Genomic DNA, 17,311 nt, shown 5'->3' on the forward strand with positions numbered 1-17,311 from the left:
TATTTCACGGCAATATGTTACATCATGCATTCATGTACATGTTAATCTATACATTGTAAATACCTGAAAATACCTGTTGAATGTGTATTCGGAATTGAGGGATGCTGGTGGGTCACATGTTTAGAGGTACATGCTGGGACCTTTGACCTCTCACAGAACGGAAGTCCACCTGCCTTCTTCCGCTTTCTCAGAGCATGCTAGGAGCACGCTTTGTCCAGCACTTCTCCACAACCTGTAACTAATTAGATTAGTACAGAGCCATTGTATTTTATTTTATTTTCTGACCTGATGAAGGTTTATGCAAACCGAAACGTCGTCATTATTTTGTTGTTTTATTGTTTTATGCTTGTTTAAGCAACAGACCTGAATAAAAGGTAAAACTAAGCTTCGGAGAACTTTTTTCACGGTCACGCACCAGGTGCGCCTCATTAGCCTTTAGCATGACATCCCGCAACCATGAACGACACGAGAACTGGACCACGGTGGAGTACAGCAGAGGCCGTAGACCCCGCCGTCATAGCCCGGACCCCCGCAAGAGGACTGCATCCTCTCACAGAGGTAGGACATCCTCGGGCCACCGGGTGCGCGATGAGCGGACCGATGGAAGAAATGCCGGTCGCGCGCACAGCAGACATGACGAGCGGAACGCAGCGCGACGCGACATCCCCCGGGCCACACATCGCAGCTCTTCACGCCCAGCCCAAAGATCGTATGCTTCAGTGACCAGGACCGGGATAAGACTCGACCAACAGGACTCACAAAAAAGACCATCCTCCCCATGGGGGCGCAGGGAGCGCAGCCGCAGCCATGACCGGACGCGCGCAACGGCGTCCGGGAGGAATCTTCCAACGGAGGAAAAAGGGAGAAATAATTCGACCAAACGCCGAGAAGAACCTCGCGCACATCTGGACCATTCCAACCATCAGCAGGATCACCGCAAATATCAGCGGAGCCCGGTAAGAAGACCCAATAGACACTTTTCCGACCGCAGAAATGACACTTATGAGCCGCGTCGAGACTCGCCTGTGCGGTCCCGCGGAGCGCGCGCCCAAGCCGCTAGTGGCGAACGCCGACCCGACAGAGACTTTTATTATTCGTATCATCACTCACCGGTACGCTTCCGGGAGGCACGGGCCCCAGCCACATACGGCGGAGGTCGTCGGGACACAGACAATAATTATTGGCACCGGAGTATACCGGAACGCTCCCGTAGAACGCACGTCCCGGCCGCGAGCGGCGACCGCCGACGCGAAGAAGAAAGAAAGTTTGACAGGTCTCACCGCTACTCACCTGATCGCTCGCGGGAGACACGAGCCCCTTCCACACACGGCAGACGCCGAAGAGACACGGACAATGATAACGAGCAGGATAACTTACCTTTTCGCTCCCGCGGAGCGCGCGCCCCTGCCGCGAGCGGCAGAAGCCAACGCGACAAAGACTTTGATAATGTTTCTCCGCGTCGGAGCTACAGTGGGAACAGGCGTCACGAAGGAGCTTCACGCTCGGATGGCACCGATACCCACCGGGAACCGACAGGGGAACAACAGAAAAAGAAAAGAAACGGCAAAGACCGACACGGAGGAGACCGCTCCAGCGACAGCAGAGGGGAAGCGACGCAGCACCACGGCTCCTCCAGCCGCGACGAGCCGCAACAGGACAGGCAGAAATCAAACGACCCAGATTTCGCAAGAAAATGTCACATCTTGCACAAGGTAATAAAGACGGTCCACCACTATATTAATATAACGGGAAGAGATCCTCCCTTCACAATTAGGAAAACTATGAGGCATTTAGCCAATTTAATTAAACCTGCGCTGCCTAATGCACGGATTAAAAAACGCATTGAAGACAACGCTGAAGAATGGGCCGACAATACTCTGACCATTCTCAGGGAACACTACGAGGAAACTTCAAAGGCTCAAATGGAGGACTTTAACACACTCACGACCAAAGAATGGCGGGAGCCCTTCGAGATCGCTTCAAAATGGGCCAAACGGAATTTTGGAAAGAGACTGACTAATAAGACAATACGTGAAGCAGAGACAGTCATCACAGAGGCAATAGAGATGCACAACAGGGAGAACAGCTCATCATCGGAGCCTCCATCCTCAGCAGCAGAGAGGGGATCGCCCCCTCCTCTCGATGAGACCCTCCCTGAGTGGCCTCTTCCCTCACAGGATGAGCAGCCTGCACCTCCACCTCCTCGAGCCAGAGGGACTGCAGCAGTCAGACAAGGAGAACGGGAGGAGGCACCTGCTCATGCAACAAACACACAAGTCCGGGAAAACACTGTGCCCCCCACACAAGCCGCGGTGGCACAGAAGGACCGCCCACTACAGACCTGCAACCCAGAGGAAGAATCCTCATCATCTCAAGACAGCGGCGCCACGCCTGACAGGTTGGAGATCACATCCACACCAGAACAACTTCTCCCTCTCGCACAGAGACCAAGACAAATATTGCCACGCCCACTTGTAAAGGGCCCCTCCTTCTCCTTGTCTCCGAAAATTCGGACCAAGCCACGCTCTCACTCCGCACCTTGCAGCCAAAAGGAGCTGCCGGTCGGGGACTCTTCGGATGAATCCACGAACACAGAGCTAGACAGACTTTTTGAGGGGGAACCGACAAGCAACTCCATCTTTACACCGGTAACAGTGAGGAAAATTCAGTCGGCAGTCCAGACCCGCCTGGCCTCACCCCCATCTTCATCACCCACAGGTGGACTCTCAACACCAACAGCAACAAGACCTCATCAAACCACACAGCACCTCTCTTCAAACAACAAGATAAAAGACTGGACTATGAACATTAGAAAGAGATTGGTTATCATAGGAGACTCAAATTTAAGCAGATTCCCGGCATATGACATTGCTGATCTACAAATAGACTCATTCCCAGGGGCCACTTTCAGGAACGGAGAGGCTATTCTGGAGTCCATCTCATCGGAGGTGGAGGTCGACATCATGATCCTGTCCTTCGGGATCTGTAACAGAGTACAGAAGACGGAACAGACGGCCATCAAACAGCTTCAGGGAATGATGAGAATGGCACGGAGACAATTCCCCTGCACCCGGATTTACATCCCACAAGTCAATTATGACCCTGGCCTGCCGGTAAAAGAAAGGAAGCGTCTGGACCAACTCAACATCTACATCGCCACCCTCGAGGACCACATCCCGATGCTGCCAGTCTCGCAGTTCCACACGAACCCAGACAACATCCACTGGACCCCGGAGACGGCGAAGGTGATTCTGGACCACTGGTGTTGTATTTTAAATTGAATGTCCCCATAAACCTGCCACCACAGGAGGGGGATAAATCTGTGATTAATTTAACTAAAAATACCTGCTTCACTAAGGAGCAACTCTCAGTTCTGGCTAGAGGATTAAACTTTATTCCATCATTAGGCACCAACAAGCATATTAAGGAACAAACTAAATTGGATATCCAAAATTATCATAGGAAACTCAAACTAGCAGCGTACTATGAAGGGGCACACGACAGAAGGGCTAAACCTTTCACTCAACGGTCCACATGGACCCCCCCTCTCACAAATCTACCACAGGAAATTAAGGGAATTATTCATGCTAATGACAGATACCTCAAAAACAGATTCTATGTGCACAAGGTGGCAAACAATCTAGAGGATTTAGAAATGGAGGCTCTTACAGCCCTTTCTAAAAACAAACAGATTATCATTAAACCGGCAGACAAGGGCAGCTCGGTCGTGATCCAAGACAGGAACAATTACTTATGGGAGGGCTACAGACAGCTCAATGATAAAAAATATTACACTAAATTAGAGAAACCAATCTATCCCGACACAATTCCAGAAGTCAAAAAAATACTACAGTCTCTTTATGACAAAAAATTCATAGATTTTAAACAGAAGACTTACTTAGCTGGACCCCCTGTTCCCAGGGCCAGAATATTCTACATGCTGCCAAAGATCCACAAGGAGCCAGAGAAATGGAGCGTTCCCCACAAAATCCCACCAGGTCGCCCTATCGTTTCGGACTGTAGTAGTGAAACATATTGTACGGCGGAATATTTAGACTCTTTTCTTAACCCGCTCTCCACTCTACATCCTAGTTACATCAAAGATACATATTATTTTGTTGAACGGGTTAAGAAACTTACTCTTCCAAAGGATGCAATCCTCTTCACTATAGACATAGATAGTCTATATACAAACATTGAGTTGACAGAGGGCCTCCAAGCCATTAAGAAAACATTCCAGAAGTACCCGGACAAACACAGACCCGAGAAAGAACTCCTCCAACTACTCAACATTAACCTAACGAAGAACGACTTTCTATTCAACGAGGAGTGGTACCTACAGACCAAAGGGACAGCCATGGGGAAGAAATTTGCCCCGGCTTACGCCAACATCTTCATGGCAGACTGGGAGGAGTCAGCACTTAAGTCCTGTGACCTCAAACCTCTACACTACTACCGCTATTTGGACGACATCTGGGGAATTTGGACTCATTCTGAAACAGAATTTGAGGAATTCCTCAAGACATTAAATAACCACAGGGACTCGATTAAAATTAAATCCACTCAGAGCTTCAATTCGGTTGACTTCTTAGACACTACGACTTTTAAAGGACCGGACTTTGACCTCACAAATAGACTTGACATCAAAGTTTTCTTTAAACCGACAGACACCCACGCATTACTCCATAAGAGTAGCTTTCACCCCAAACACACATTTGCAGGACTCATTAAGTCCCAATTGTTGAGGTTCCATAGGATTTGCACCCAAATCAGTGATTTTAAAACAGCTTCTCAGACTCTATTTCATGCACTGACCAGCAGAGGGTACCAGAGATCTTTCTTAAGGGCTTGTGCCAAGACATTTCTGGAGACCAAACCAATAATCATCACGACCAATCTGCCCTTTATTACCACTTACTCACCATCCACAGTACAGGTGGCGCAGAATATCAGGAGAAACTTCCAATCTGGAATTCGAGGAACAGATATCCTACAGGACCACAGTATCATTACAGCATTCAGAAGGAACCCAAACATAAAAGATAGGTTAATTAGGGCAAAAATCGCTCCTTTAACAAAAATTAAACACAAACAGGCGGAATATTTTAATCACCGTAAATGGTTCAGAAACCACAAGTCGGGGGAAATATTCAGAAACCTCAACACAGGAAATTATGAATCCAAAAACTGTATATACTTGGTCGAATGCAAGGTATGTTCCATTCAATATGTGGGGGAAACAAGGAACAACATTGCAACAAGGTGCGCACAGCACAAATACAATATCCTCCACAAGAAAAAAACAGAGACTCCGTTGGTCAAGCATTTTATGGTCCATGGCTGGACAGCATTCAATGTCATGAACATTGAGTGCAATCCGGAATGGTCCGCAGGCCAGAGAAGGAGAGCAGAGAAATCGTGGATTTCCAAACTAAATTCCAGAGAGCCGGGAGGGCTTAACGAGCGTTAGGGAGGGTGCAGTTTCCCGGGGTGGCAGTGACGGCCCGTGCAATAGGGATTCCCCGTTATCCAACGGGGTCTCCCCCCCTTGTTTCATTTACCTAACCCTAACCCTAACCCTAACCCTAACCCTAACCCTAACCCTAACCCTAACCCCTAACCCCTAACCCTAACCCTAACCCTAACCCTAACCCTAACCCTAACATATACACCTAACCCTAACCCTAACCCTAACCCCTAACCCTAACCCTAACCCTAACCTTAGAAAAGACCAATCGTTAAACCAAGCTTTCCTCGACTCTAAATACAATGATCTAAATTAAGTATTCATGATATAATAAACTACCTTTTAACCTGAATTCTCTATCAACCATATCAACCCTCTGCTCCTCCGATTTATCCACCAACTCGTTCATTTCCCCTAAATAACGATTCTAACCCTAACCCAATCCTTTTTACTAACCCCAACCATTCGATTACGCACGTCAAACTTAACCCTATCCAACCCTAACCCAATCCTTTATACTAACCTCAACCATTCTATTACGCACCTAAAACTTAACCCTAACCGTTTAACCCTAACCCCAATTCCTAAATAACAAATCTAACCCTAACCCAGTCCTCTTTACTAACCTCAACCATTCTATTACGCACCTCAAACTTAACCCTAACTACTTAACCCTTACCCCGATTCTTAAATAATGAATATAACTCTAACCCAATCTTTTTTACTAACCTCAACCATTGTAACACTTACCTAAACCCAACCCACAATATTACCTCTTCTACCTTACCTTAAAAACCTCTTATAACCTAAAACTGTAGTCCCTTAGATACCAAAACTTAGCCACTTTATCCCCTCCTACCTTCCGACGCTCCCCTCCAAAGGAGTGTCGGATAGGTATGCAGAACCGCTTAATCCAAGCGAGGAAGGGTTCTTGGCGTATTCACACCACCCCTTCCTATTTCTGCTCCCCTTTATTCCGTATTACTCTGTGCAACGGGTTAAATCCGTATATTAGATTCAATTTCCTGGGTCAAAGTGTAAAGGCGAGGGGAATACTAAGTGATATGCGTCGGCCAGTGCATTGCCGTAAGTCTCTATTCAACTGCGAAGTCAGCGGACGACGTGGGGAGATTTATGTGAATATCATATACACCTAACCCTAACCCTAACCCTAAACTTGTAGGGGGGGTGGAATGTGATCACACATCTCCCCACCTCTCTAATATCACTAACCTCTGCTCCGTTCTCTCCCTCACACCTACGCAGAGGGAGATACTGGAAAAGGGTCTCACCTTCATTCCCACACCCAAACCACCTACCCGGCCGGGGCTCAGAGGGGATCTCCACGTCTTTCATAGGAGGATAAAACTGCTGGGCCATTTCTGGGGAGCACCGAGGCGGGAGCCGGTTCCTTTCACTGGGCCGTCCACCTGGGAACCTCACCTCAACACTATTTCACCAGCAATCACCCTCCTCATTCAGCAAGATTTAGAAGCACTGACCAAATGGCGCCCCCTGGCACACACGCAACCCAACATTAGCCAGCAACACAAACACATTCTTAAAACATTAGGTAATAGCAAACATATAGTCATTAAACCGGCAGACAAAGGGGGCCAAATAGTTTTGCAGCACAGACATAATTACATTTTAGAAGCCGAAAGACAGTTAAATAACAACACATACTATACACCACTCCTCTACCCCATACAGGCAGACACACAACTTTTGATTAGAGACATTACACATAGCCTCCATCACAATCGCTACATCACCACCAAACAAAAATATTACCTGGACGGCCCTGATGAGCCGAGACCCCGCCTCTTCTATTTGCTCCCCAAGATCCACAAACCCCCTGAGACGTGGATGGTCCCTTCTGTTGTTCCGGTCAGCCGTCCCATAGTCAGCGATTGCGGTTCCGAGTCCTATCACATCACAGAATACATTGACCATTTCATCAACCCCCTGTCAAAACTTCACCCGAGTTATCTCAAAGATACTTATGAGTTTGTTAATAAAATCAGACACCATCAGGTACCCTCCCATAGTTTTCTTTTTACAATAGACATAGAATCCCTTTATACCAACATTGCAACTCCGCTAGGCCTCACTGCCATTCAAGATATTTTTAACAAATACCCCGACCCTTCCAGACCAGATACAGAAATAATCCAACTCCTCCACATCACTTTGACTCGGAATGACTTCACCTTCAATAACAAACATTATCTCCAGCTGTGTGGGTGTGCTATGGGCCGCAAGTATGCACCAGCATATGCTGATATTTACTTGGCCCATTGGGAGAGAACGGCCTTCTGCAAACTTACTTTCAAACCCCTCCTCTACTTCCGCTACCTGGATGACATCTTCGGCCTCTGGGACCACCCAGTGGAGCACTTTCATACATTTTTGGACACACTCAACACACATCACCCTCAGATCAAAATCAAACATAACCTCCAACACAATTCGGTCGAGTTCCTGGACACCAGGGTCTTCTTCCAAGCATCCAGCGACCAAAGCAAGACCCTGGCCACCAAAGTTCACTTCAAAGACACCGACCGCCACGCCCTTCTCCACAAATCCAGTTACCACCCTAAACACACCTACAGAGGCCTCATCAAGTCTCAGCTGATCCGGTTCCACAGGATCTGTACCCTCCCGCTTCATGTGGAGGAGGCAACCAGGACCCTGTTTGGCGCGTTGAGGCTCAGGGGCTACTCGAAGCGCTTCCTTAGAACAATTAAGGCGGGGGTCGCTGTGGCCTTCAGGGACGGAGGGGGCTTCACACATCCACCTGCCCAAACGCTCGTCCCCTTGGTTTTAACCTTTTCAGAGGGTATACATGGACTCATTAGGGAAGTCAAGCGGAACTTCCAGGGGACGAGCGAACACTGTGCCGCCCTGGGGGCTAACCGGGTGATCTCCACCTTTTAGGAGAAATAAAAACTTAAAGGATATCCTGGTCCATACAAATTTAAATAAAATAGATACCAGGAAGGAGGCGCTTCGAGGCTCGGAGATTGGTTTTATTCGTCTTCCCCATATTTTTAACCCCCAATCCAGGATTGGTTTTAATGTGGAACAGGTCGTGCTACCGACAGCCAGTAATGTAATTTATGCTGTCAGGTGCGCGACCTGCCGCAGGCTGTATGTGGGGGAGACAGGGAACCAGCTGCAACTCAGAATTAGACAGCAATTGTATAAAATCAATAGTGGGAATGGCACGAGCGTCCTGTACACGCATTTTAAACTCCATGGCTCACACTCCCTTCAGAGTGTGGGCCTGGAGGGGAACAGGCGGTGGAGCACGGCCCAGCACCGGGCGGCGGAGAGGAGGTGGATCCATAGACTAGGGACTATAGACCCCCATGGGCTCAACGAAAAATTTTAGAGCTCAACCGCTGGAGCCTGGAGAGGGGTTTTTAGATGGCACTTATTTTTAACCATATGTTTCTCTTCTTTTTTTATGAACCGTCTCATTTATTTATTTATTTTTTTTCTATTTATTTATTCATTAATTGTCTTTGCATGAGGTTTTTTATTGCATTTTCTAGCACTTATTTTGTAGTATAATTTATTATGGTTGATGTTTTTATTTTCACTGTTTTAAGTTTCTAGTAATTTTTGTTTTCCTCACTATAGCACTTATTTATATCTTAGATGTGGTGTGTTTTTTTTAAAGTATATTACATATTATATTTTATATTTTCCATCTTTCTAATTTATTTTCTTAATAGCACTTATTACTTATTTCTATGGGATAGGCTAACCCTAACCCTTGCTCCTCTTGGTCCGTTCACGGGCTTTTCCCTGGTCTGCTCCTCTCCGCCTGCCCATTTGCGCCTGGCTCTGCTGTCCCCCCCTTTTTTTAAAAAAAAGAATTTTTTAATGGTTTTAATCTGTCCTTTTTTCATACAATCTTTTAAACGCAACCCTCCTAGTGTCAGTGCCCCTCTTGGTTCTCCTCGGAGAACCCCGCCTTTTACCAACCCTAACCCTAACCCTAACCCACCCTATTCATTGATTCTTATCCCTTAAAAGTCCCTTAAATAAACTAAACCTGAACAAACTGCCTAAAAGCACGACTTAACTTCCTACAGGCCTCAATCCGAGCCAGTGACCCCTCATATTTGCTGTAAAATAACACGGCCTGGGACTTGATCATCCCAGGGGGGCCTTCCTCAGAAGAGGGTGTCTTGTGATAATGGCCGAAACACTCAATGATCCTGAGGTCCATAACTGACGAACATGTTCTTTGCAGAAAATTTGAAGAAAGGGGTCACTGTATACCTAACATGGAACCTTAGAAAAGACCAATCGTTAAACCAAGCTTTCCTCGACTCTAAATACATCCATCCATCCATTATCACCCGCTTATCCGGGGTCGGGTCGCGGTGGCAGCAGGTTCAGCAGGCCGACCCAGGCTTCCCTCTCACCCGCAGCACTTTCCAGCTCATTCTGGGGGATCCCGAGGCGTTCCAAGGCCAGCCGGGAGATATAATCCCTCCAGCGTGTCCTCGGTCTTCCCCGGGGCCTCCTACCAGTTGGACGTGCCCGGAAAACCTCTAATGGGAGGTGTCCAGGAGGCATCCTGACTAGATGCCCAAACCACCTCAGCTGACTCCTTTCGACACGAAGGAGCAGCGACTCGACTCCAAGCTCCCCCCTGATGTCCGAGCTCCTTACCCTATCTCTAAGGCTGAGCCCGGCCACCCTACGGAGGAAGCTCATTTCGGCCGCTTGTATCCGAGATCTCGTTCTTTCGGTCACGACCCAGAGTTCGTGACCATAGGTGAGGGTTGGAACGTAGACCGACCAGTAAATGGAGAGCTTTGCCTTCCGGCTCAGCTCCCTCTTCACTAAGACGGACCGGTACAGCGCCTGTTTTACTGCTGCAGCCGCACCGATCCGCCTATCGATCTCCCGCTCCACCTTACCCTCACTCGTGAACAAGACCCCGAGATACTTGAACTCCTTCGCTTGGGGTAGGCAGTTTGTCCCCAAGACTCTAAATACAATGATCTAAATTAAGTATTCATGATATAATAAACTACCTTTTAACCTGAATTCTCTATCAACCATATCAACCCTCTGCTCCTCCGATTTATCCACCAACTCGTTCATTTCCCCTAAATAACGATTCTAACCCTAACCCAATCCTTTTTACTAACCCCAACCATTCGATTACACACGTCAAACTTAACCCTATCTAACCCTAACCCAATCCTTTATACTAACCTCAACCATTCTATTACACACCTAAAACTTAACCCTAACCGTTTAACCCTAACCCCAATTCCTAAATAACAAATCTAACCCTAACCCAGTCCTCTTTACTAACCTCAACCATTCTATTATGCACCTCAAACTTAACCCTAACTACTTAACCCTTACTCCGATTCTTAAATAATGAATATAACTCTAACCCAATCTTTTTTACTAACCTCAACCATTGTAACACTTACCTAAACCCAACCCACAATATTACCTCTTCTACCTTACCTTAAAACCCTCTTATAACCTAAAACTGTAGTCCCTTAGATACCAAAACTTAGCCACTTTATCCCCTCCTACCTTCCGACGCTCCCCTCCAAAGGAGTGTCGGATAGGTATGCAGAATCGCTTAATCCAAGCGAGGAAGGGTTCTTGGCGTATTCACACCACCCCTTCCTATTTCTGCTCCCCTTTATTCCGTATTACTCTGTGCAACAGGTTAAATCCGTATATTAGATTCAATTTCCTGGGTCAAAGTGTAAAGGCGAGGGGAATACTAAGTGATATGCGTCGGCCAGTGCATTGCCGTAAGTCTCTATTCAACTGCGAAGTCGTCGGATGACGTGGGGAGATTTATGTGAATATCATATACACCTAACCCTAGTCAGTGGGGGACCCGGGCTCCATTGATGAGCCCGACTGCCGACGGGAAAAAACTTTTGGTGTGGCGGGAGGTCTTTGTCCTGATGGACCGCAGCCTCCTACCAGAGGGGAGGGACTCGAACAGGTTGTGTCCAGGGTGGGACAGGTCTACGTGTCACTGACGGCAGGTGAATATGGGCCTGTAGATTTACTTTGTCACTGCATCGAACAGATCAGTGTGTGGATGCAAAAATATTTTCTCCTAATAGTTCAAATCTTTTCATTGAAGAAGTTCATGAAGTCATTACTACTGAGGTCTATAGGAATACACGGCTCCACAGAGCTGTGACTCTCTGTCAGCCTGGCTACAGTGCTAAAGAGAAACCTGGGGTTGTTCTTAATTTCCTCTATTACTTTATGTTTATTTTAGCTGACGCTTTTATCCAAAGTGACTTACAACCATGTTGTATCCAAAGTGACTTACAACCATGTTACATTCATACACTGTAGAACAGCTACAGGGAACAATTCGGGGTTAAGTGTCTTGCTCAAGGACACATCGACTAGGGCGGGGATTGAACCACCAACCCCGATTGAAAGACGGAGCTACTGACCACTGATCCACAGTAGCCCCCGACTGATGAGTAATAGGCTGCTCTGGCATTACGGAGAGCCTTTTTATATATTTGTTATATGTGTATATATGTGCTAGATGTATCTATACATGTACTGTATATATGTATGTGCAGCAGTGTAACAATGTGTAAAAAACGGCCCAAAAAGCAGTCATCTATACCTTGCACTTGCATGCACACTTACCACCTTACCCAAATAAGTCTATTGATTGCCTTTACAAATTCACACTTCAAACTCAACACTCAAGTGAACTCTGGACAAACCCACCAAGCAACTTTGCAGATCTCCAACATTGTGAATTACATGTCGAGGGAAATGTATTTTGTCAGCCTGCAGTTCTGCAGTGACTTATTTTGGCACACTTTGTAGAGAAAATTAAGACATGGAACTAGGGGTGTGTTGTACCGATAATAATAATAATATTATTATATTAACATGATAAAAGAAAATGTCAGTACAATGTTTGTGGTATTGTGACGAGTTGACATATATGTAATGTCAACAACAAACATGGCCGACAGTGAATCAAGCGATTTGCTGGCTCCACTGTGGAAAAGGTAGTTTAAAATGAGAACATCTTCAGTGCTGTGGACGCGGTTTGATCTAACCCTCAGAGAAGAGATGCTACACAACATAATGCGTCATGTGACTGCTTGAATAATCCCCACATTGTGTAGTGTTAAAAACACGTCATATCATTTTAAACATCACAATATGGTTTCAAAACGTCAGAGGAGATATCAGAAGTTGATCAGCCATGAGGTAGAGCAGGTTTGTCCTTCAATCAGAGAAGCGGTGGTTTGATCGCCGGCTCCCCTAACCCATGTCGATGTGTCCTTGAGCAAGACACTTAAGCCCAAGTGGCTCCCATAGTTGATGGGCAGGTGGTACCTTGCATGGTAGCCCCTCCCATCAGTGTGAATGATGACAAGTAGTGTTAAAGCGCTTTGAGTGGTTGGAAGACTAAATGGATGTAAAAGTATTCCATTTACTACTGGCCAGTCTAGCTCTGCTGCAGGATTTGAAGTCATACCTTTCTCAAATGTTGGTGATATCTGGAAGACAGCACTGGGATTTCTCTAGAAAAGGTAAATTAACTCCTGTTGTCATGGACAATATAGAAAGAGACCAGTCAATTGTAAGAGTAAAGTTACTCTTTAAATTGACTCATACATTGTATGGAAACTGGTGGGGAGCAGGCACTGCAGCGGAATGTCTTGGCGAAGAGGAGTCTGGGTCAGCCTACTGGGCCTGCTGCCACCGCGACCCGGTCCCGGAGAAGCAGAAGATAATGGATGAGTACACATTAGTAAAACCAGACGAAATAAACACAGGTTAAAGTTGTTGTGAACAAAGGGGAAATGTAGCACTGCGTTAGTGGTGTAATAGACCAGTGCCGGTCCGTGATCCGTACAGATCCCCCCCTCCGGCACACCGGTGTGAAATAACGTTTTACTGACGATCTGTATCCGCCAATATTCAGTCAAATATGTGATCAAGACCTTTATGCTTTTCTAGACCTCTGACAATGTTACATTGTAAACAACCCGGAGACACATAATTCAGTAGCAGTAGTTGTGCCATGTCTCCTTTGTTGATTCATGTAATGTGTTTATGTAACTCTAACTCTGTTCATTCTGTACACATGACATCTATTGCATCTGTCCATCCGGGGAGAGGGACCCTCCTCTGTTGCTCTCCTGAAGGTTTCTTCCCTTTTTTCCCTGTGAAAGGTTATTTTTGGGGAGTTTTTCCTGATCCGATGTGAGGTCAAAAGGTCAGGGATGTCGTATGTGTACAGATTGTAAAGCTCTCTGAGGCAAATTTGTAATTTGTGATATTGGGCTATACAAAATAAACTGAATTTAATTGAATTTATGTTTTCACAACAACATAGAGATGAATCAGGTCAGGTATGGGTGCATGCGCCAAGGCAGCATGTTGCTGCGTCCACCTTCCGACGGTACTCCCGGGGTCTCCATATGGCCATCCTCCAGGCGGACACTTGTCCCAGCTCCATCCCACCGAAGTAACGATCAACCTGACGTAGCCACGAGGCACATGGGCGACCCCTATGTCTCCTCCACCCAACAGGGTCTCTCAAAGAGAGAATCCTGTGGGCCGGGTCAGCCTCAGGGAATCGTGCCACATGCCCGTAGTGCCGCAGCTGGCGCTCTCGTTTAATGCAGGTAACATACCTCATCCCAGTCTCCCGGAGTAACGCTCATTAGGTACAAAATCCGACCAGCGATACCCGTGGATCCTTCGGAGAGACATGGTACCAAAGGAGTTCAGTCTTCGCCTCAGGTCACTGGTTAGCGTCCAAGTCTCACACCCATAGAGTAAGACAGGCAAAACCAGCGACCTAAAGACTCTGACCTTTGTCCTCTTGCACAAATGCCGAGAACACCACACACCCTCATCCAGTGAGTCCATCACTCCCCTGGCACGGCCCAGACGTAGATTGACTTCCTGACCGCATCCAGTAGACATGGACAACACTGCCTAGGTAAGTGAATGTCTCCGTGACCTCAACATTCTCACCACACACAGGAACAGACTCGACAGCCGCATCCGAGACATCATTGAATGCCTGAACCTTGGTCTTGATCCAGGAGATTCGCAGTCCCAGTGGTTCCGACTCCTCACCCAGCGACACGAGGGCCCCAGTGAGAACATCCAATGAGTCCGCGAAGATAACTGCATCGTCGGCAAAGTCCAGATCTGAAAATCTGTCATTACCAAACGAAACCCCGCAGCCACTTGCCACCGACGTCCTCCAAAGTATCCAGTCCATGCACGCGTTGAACAGCGTGGGTGCTAGGACGCATCCCTGACGCACCCCAGTATTTACTGGGAAGAAGTCAGAGATAGTGTCTCCACACCTCACCGCGCTCACAGCCCCGGAGTACAGATTGGATATCAGGGTTAGCAGCTATGATAAGCAGCCCACGGATTGTAGCCACCTTGCCCGGACAAGGGAAACCGGGGCACCCTCCCGGAGCCAGACCCAGGAGGGGAGCTCGTCGGCGAGCGTCTGGTGGCCGGGCTTTCGCCCATGGGGCCCGGTCGGGCTCAGCCCGAAAGAACAACATGGAACAGCAGTCACCCTGTGGACCCACCACCCGCAGGGAGAATTATCGGGGTCGGGTGCTATGTAGACCGGGCGGCGGGCCAGGCGGGAGACCTGGGCGGGCCGATCGCCGGCAGCATAGACTAGCTCTAGGGACGTGGAACTTCACCTCAGTAGCGGGGAAAGAGCCGGAGCTGGTGCAGGAGGTGGAGCGGTACCAGCTAGATATAGTTGGGCTCACCTCCACGCACAGCATGGGCTCTGGAACCAAGCTCCTGGAGAAGGGTTGGACTTTGTCCTTTTCTGGAGTTGCCCAGGGTGAGAGGCGCCGGGCGGGAGTGGGGATACTCACGAGCCCCCGGCTGAGCGCTGCTGTGTTGGAGTTTTCCCCGGGGAACGAGAGGGTCGCCTCCCTGCGCCTACGGGTTGCGGGGAGTAAGGCTCTGACTGTTGTTTGTGCTTATGCACCGAACAGCATTTCGGAGTATCCAGCCTTCTTGGAGTCGGTGGGAGGGGTCCTGGAAAGGGCGCCGCCTGCCGACTCCATAGTTCTACTGGGAGACTTCAACGCTCACGTGGGCAATGACAGAGAAACCTGGCGGGGCGTGATTGGGAGGAACGGCTTACCCGATCTGAACCCGAATGGTGTTTTGTTGTTGGACTTCTGTGCTAGCCACAGTTTGTCCATAACGAACACCATGTTCGAACATAAGGTGGCTCATAAGTGTACCTGGTACCAGAACACCTTAGGCCGGAGATCAATGATCGACTTTGTAATCGTATCATCTGATCTGCGGCCGTATGTCTTGGACACTCGGGTGAAGAGAGGAGCAGAGCTGTCAACTGATCACCACCTGGTGGTGAGTTGGATCAGATGGCGGGGGACTCGGCTAGAGAGACCTGGCAAGCCCAAACGTGTAGTGAGGGTGAACTGGGAACGTCTGGCAGAGGATCCTGTCCGGGAGGTCTTCAACTCCCACCTCCGGAAGAACTTCTCTCAAATCCCGAGGGAGGCTGGGGACATGGAATCCGAGTGGACCTTGATCAAAGCCTCTATTGTGGACGGGGCTGTGGCCGGAAGGTCATCGGTGCCTGTCGTAGCGGCAACCCTAGAACCCGGTGGTGGACACCGGGGGTGAGGGTAGCCGTCAAACTGAAGAAGGAGGCCTTTCGGGCCTGGCTGGCCCAGGGGTCTCCTGAAGCAGCTGACGGGTAACGGCGGGCCAAAAGGGCTGCAGCAACGATGGTCGCGGAGGCTAAAACTCTGGCATGGGAGGAGTTCGGGGAGGCCATGGAGAAGGACTTTCGGTTGGCCTCAAGGAAGTTCTGGCAAACCATCCCACGGCTCAGGAAGGGAAAGCAGGGTCTACCCCAGGCTGTTCTCAGCAGGGGGGGGGGGGGGAACTGCTGACCCGGACTGGGGACATCGTCGGGCGGTGGAAAGAGCACTTTGAGGAACTCCTAAACCCGGCCAACATGTCCCCCGGAGAGGGGGCAGCGCCGGAAGACTTTGGGGTGGATTCACCCATATCCCTGGCAGAGGTCGCTAAGGTAGTCAAAAAGCTCCTTGGTGGCAAGGCGCCAGGGGTAGATGAGATCCGCCCTGAGATGCTGAAAGCGCTGGACATTGTTGGGCTGTCTTGGTTGACACGCCTTTTCAGTGTCGCATGGGGGTCGGGAACAGTGCCCATGGACTGGCAGACCGGGGTGGTGGTTCCCATCTTCAAGAAGGGGGACCGGAGAGTGTGCTCGAACTATCGTGGTATCACACTGCTCAGCCTCCCGGGAAAAGCTTATGCCAGGGTGCTGGAGAGGAGGCTCCGACCCAACCAGTTTACATGTGCTTTGTAGACCTGGAGAAGGCTTTCGACCGGGTCCCTCGGGGGTTTTTGTGGGGGGTGCTGCGGGAGTATGGGGTGCCGGACCCGTTGGCACGGGCCATCCGGTCTCTGTACGCCTGCAGTAGGAGCTGTGTTCGTCTCCTCGGTAGTAAGTCAGACACGTTCCCGGTGGGTGTTGGCCTCCGCCAGGGCTGCCCTTTATCACCGGTCCTGTTCGTGACCTTCATGGACAGGATATCTAGGCGCAGCCAGGGGGCGGAGAGGATCCGGTTCGGGAGTCTCGGGATCGCCTCTCTGCTGTTTGCGGATGATGTGGTCCTGTTTGCCTCCTCGGACCGTGACCTCCAGCATTCACTGGGGCGTTTTGCAGCCGAGTGCGAAGCGGCAGGGATGAGAGTTAGCACCTCCAAATCTGAGGCCATGGTGCTCTGC

This window comes from Cyclopterus lumpus, chromosome 1 (assembly GCF_009769545.1).
Source record: "Cyclopterus lumpus isolate fCycLum1 chromosome 1, fCycLum1.pri, whole genome shotgun sequence".
NCBI classification, from domain to species: Eukaryota; Metazoa; Chordata; class Actinopteri; order Perciformes; family Cyclopteridae; genus Cyclopterus; species Cyclopterus lumpus.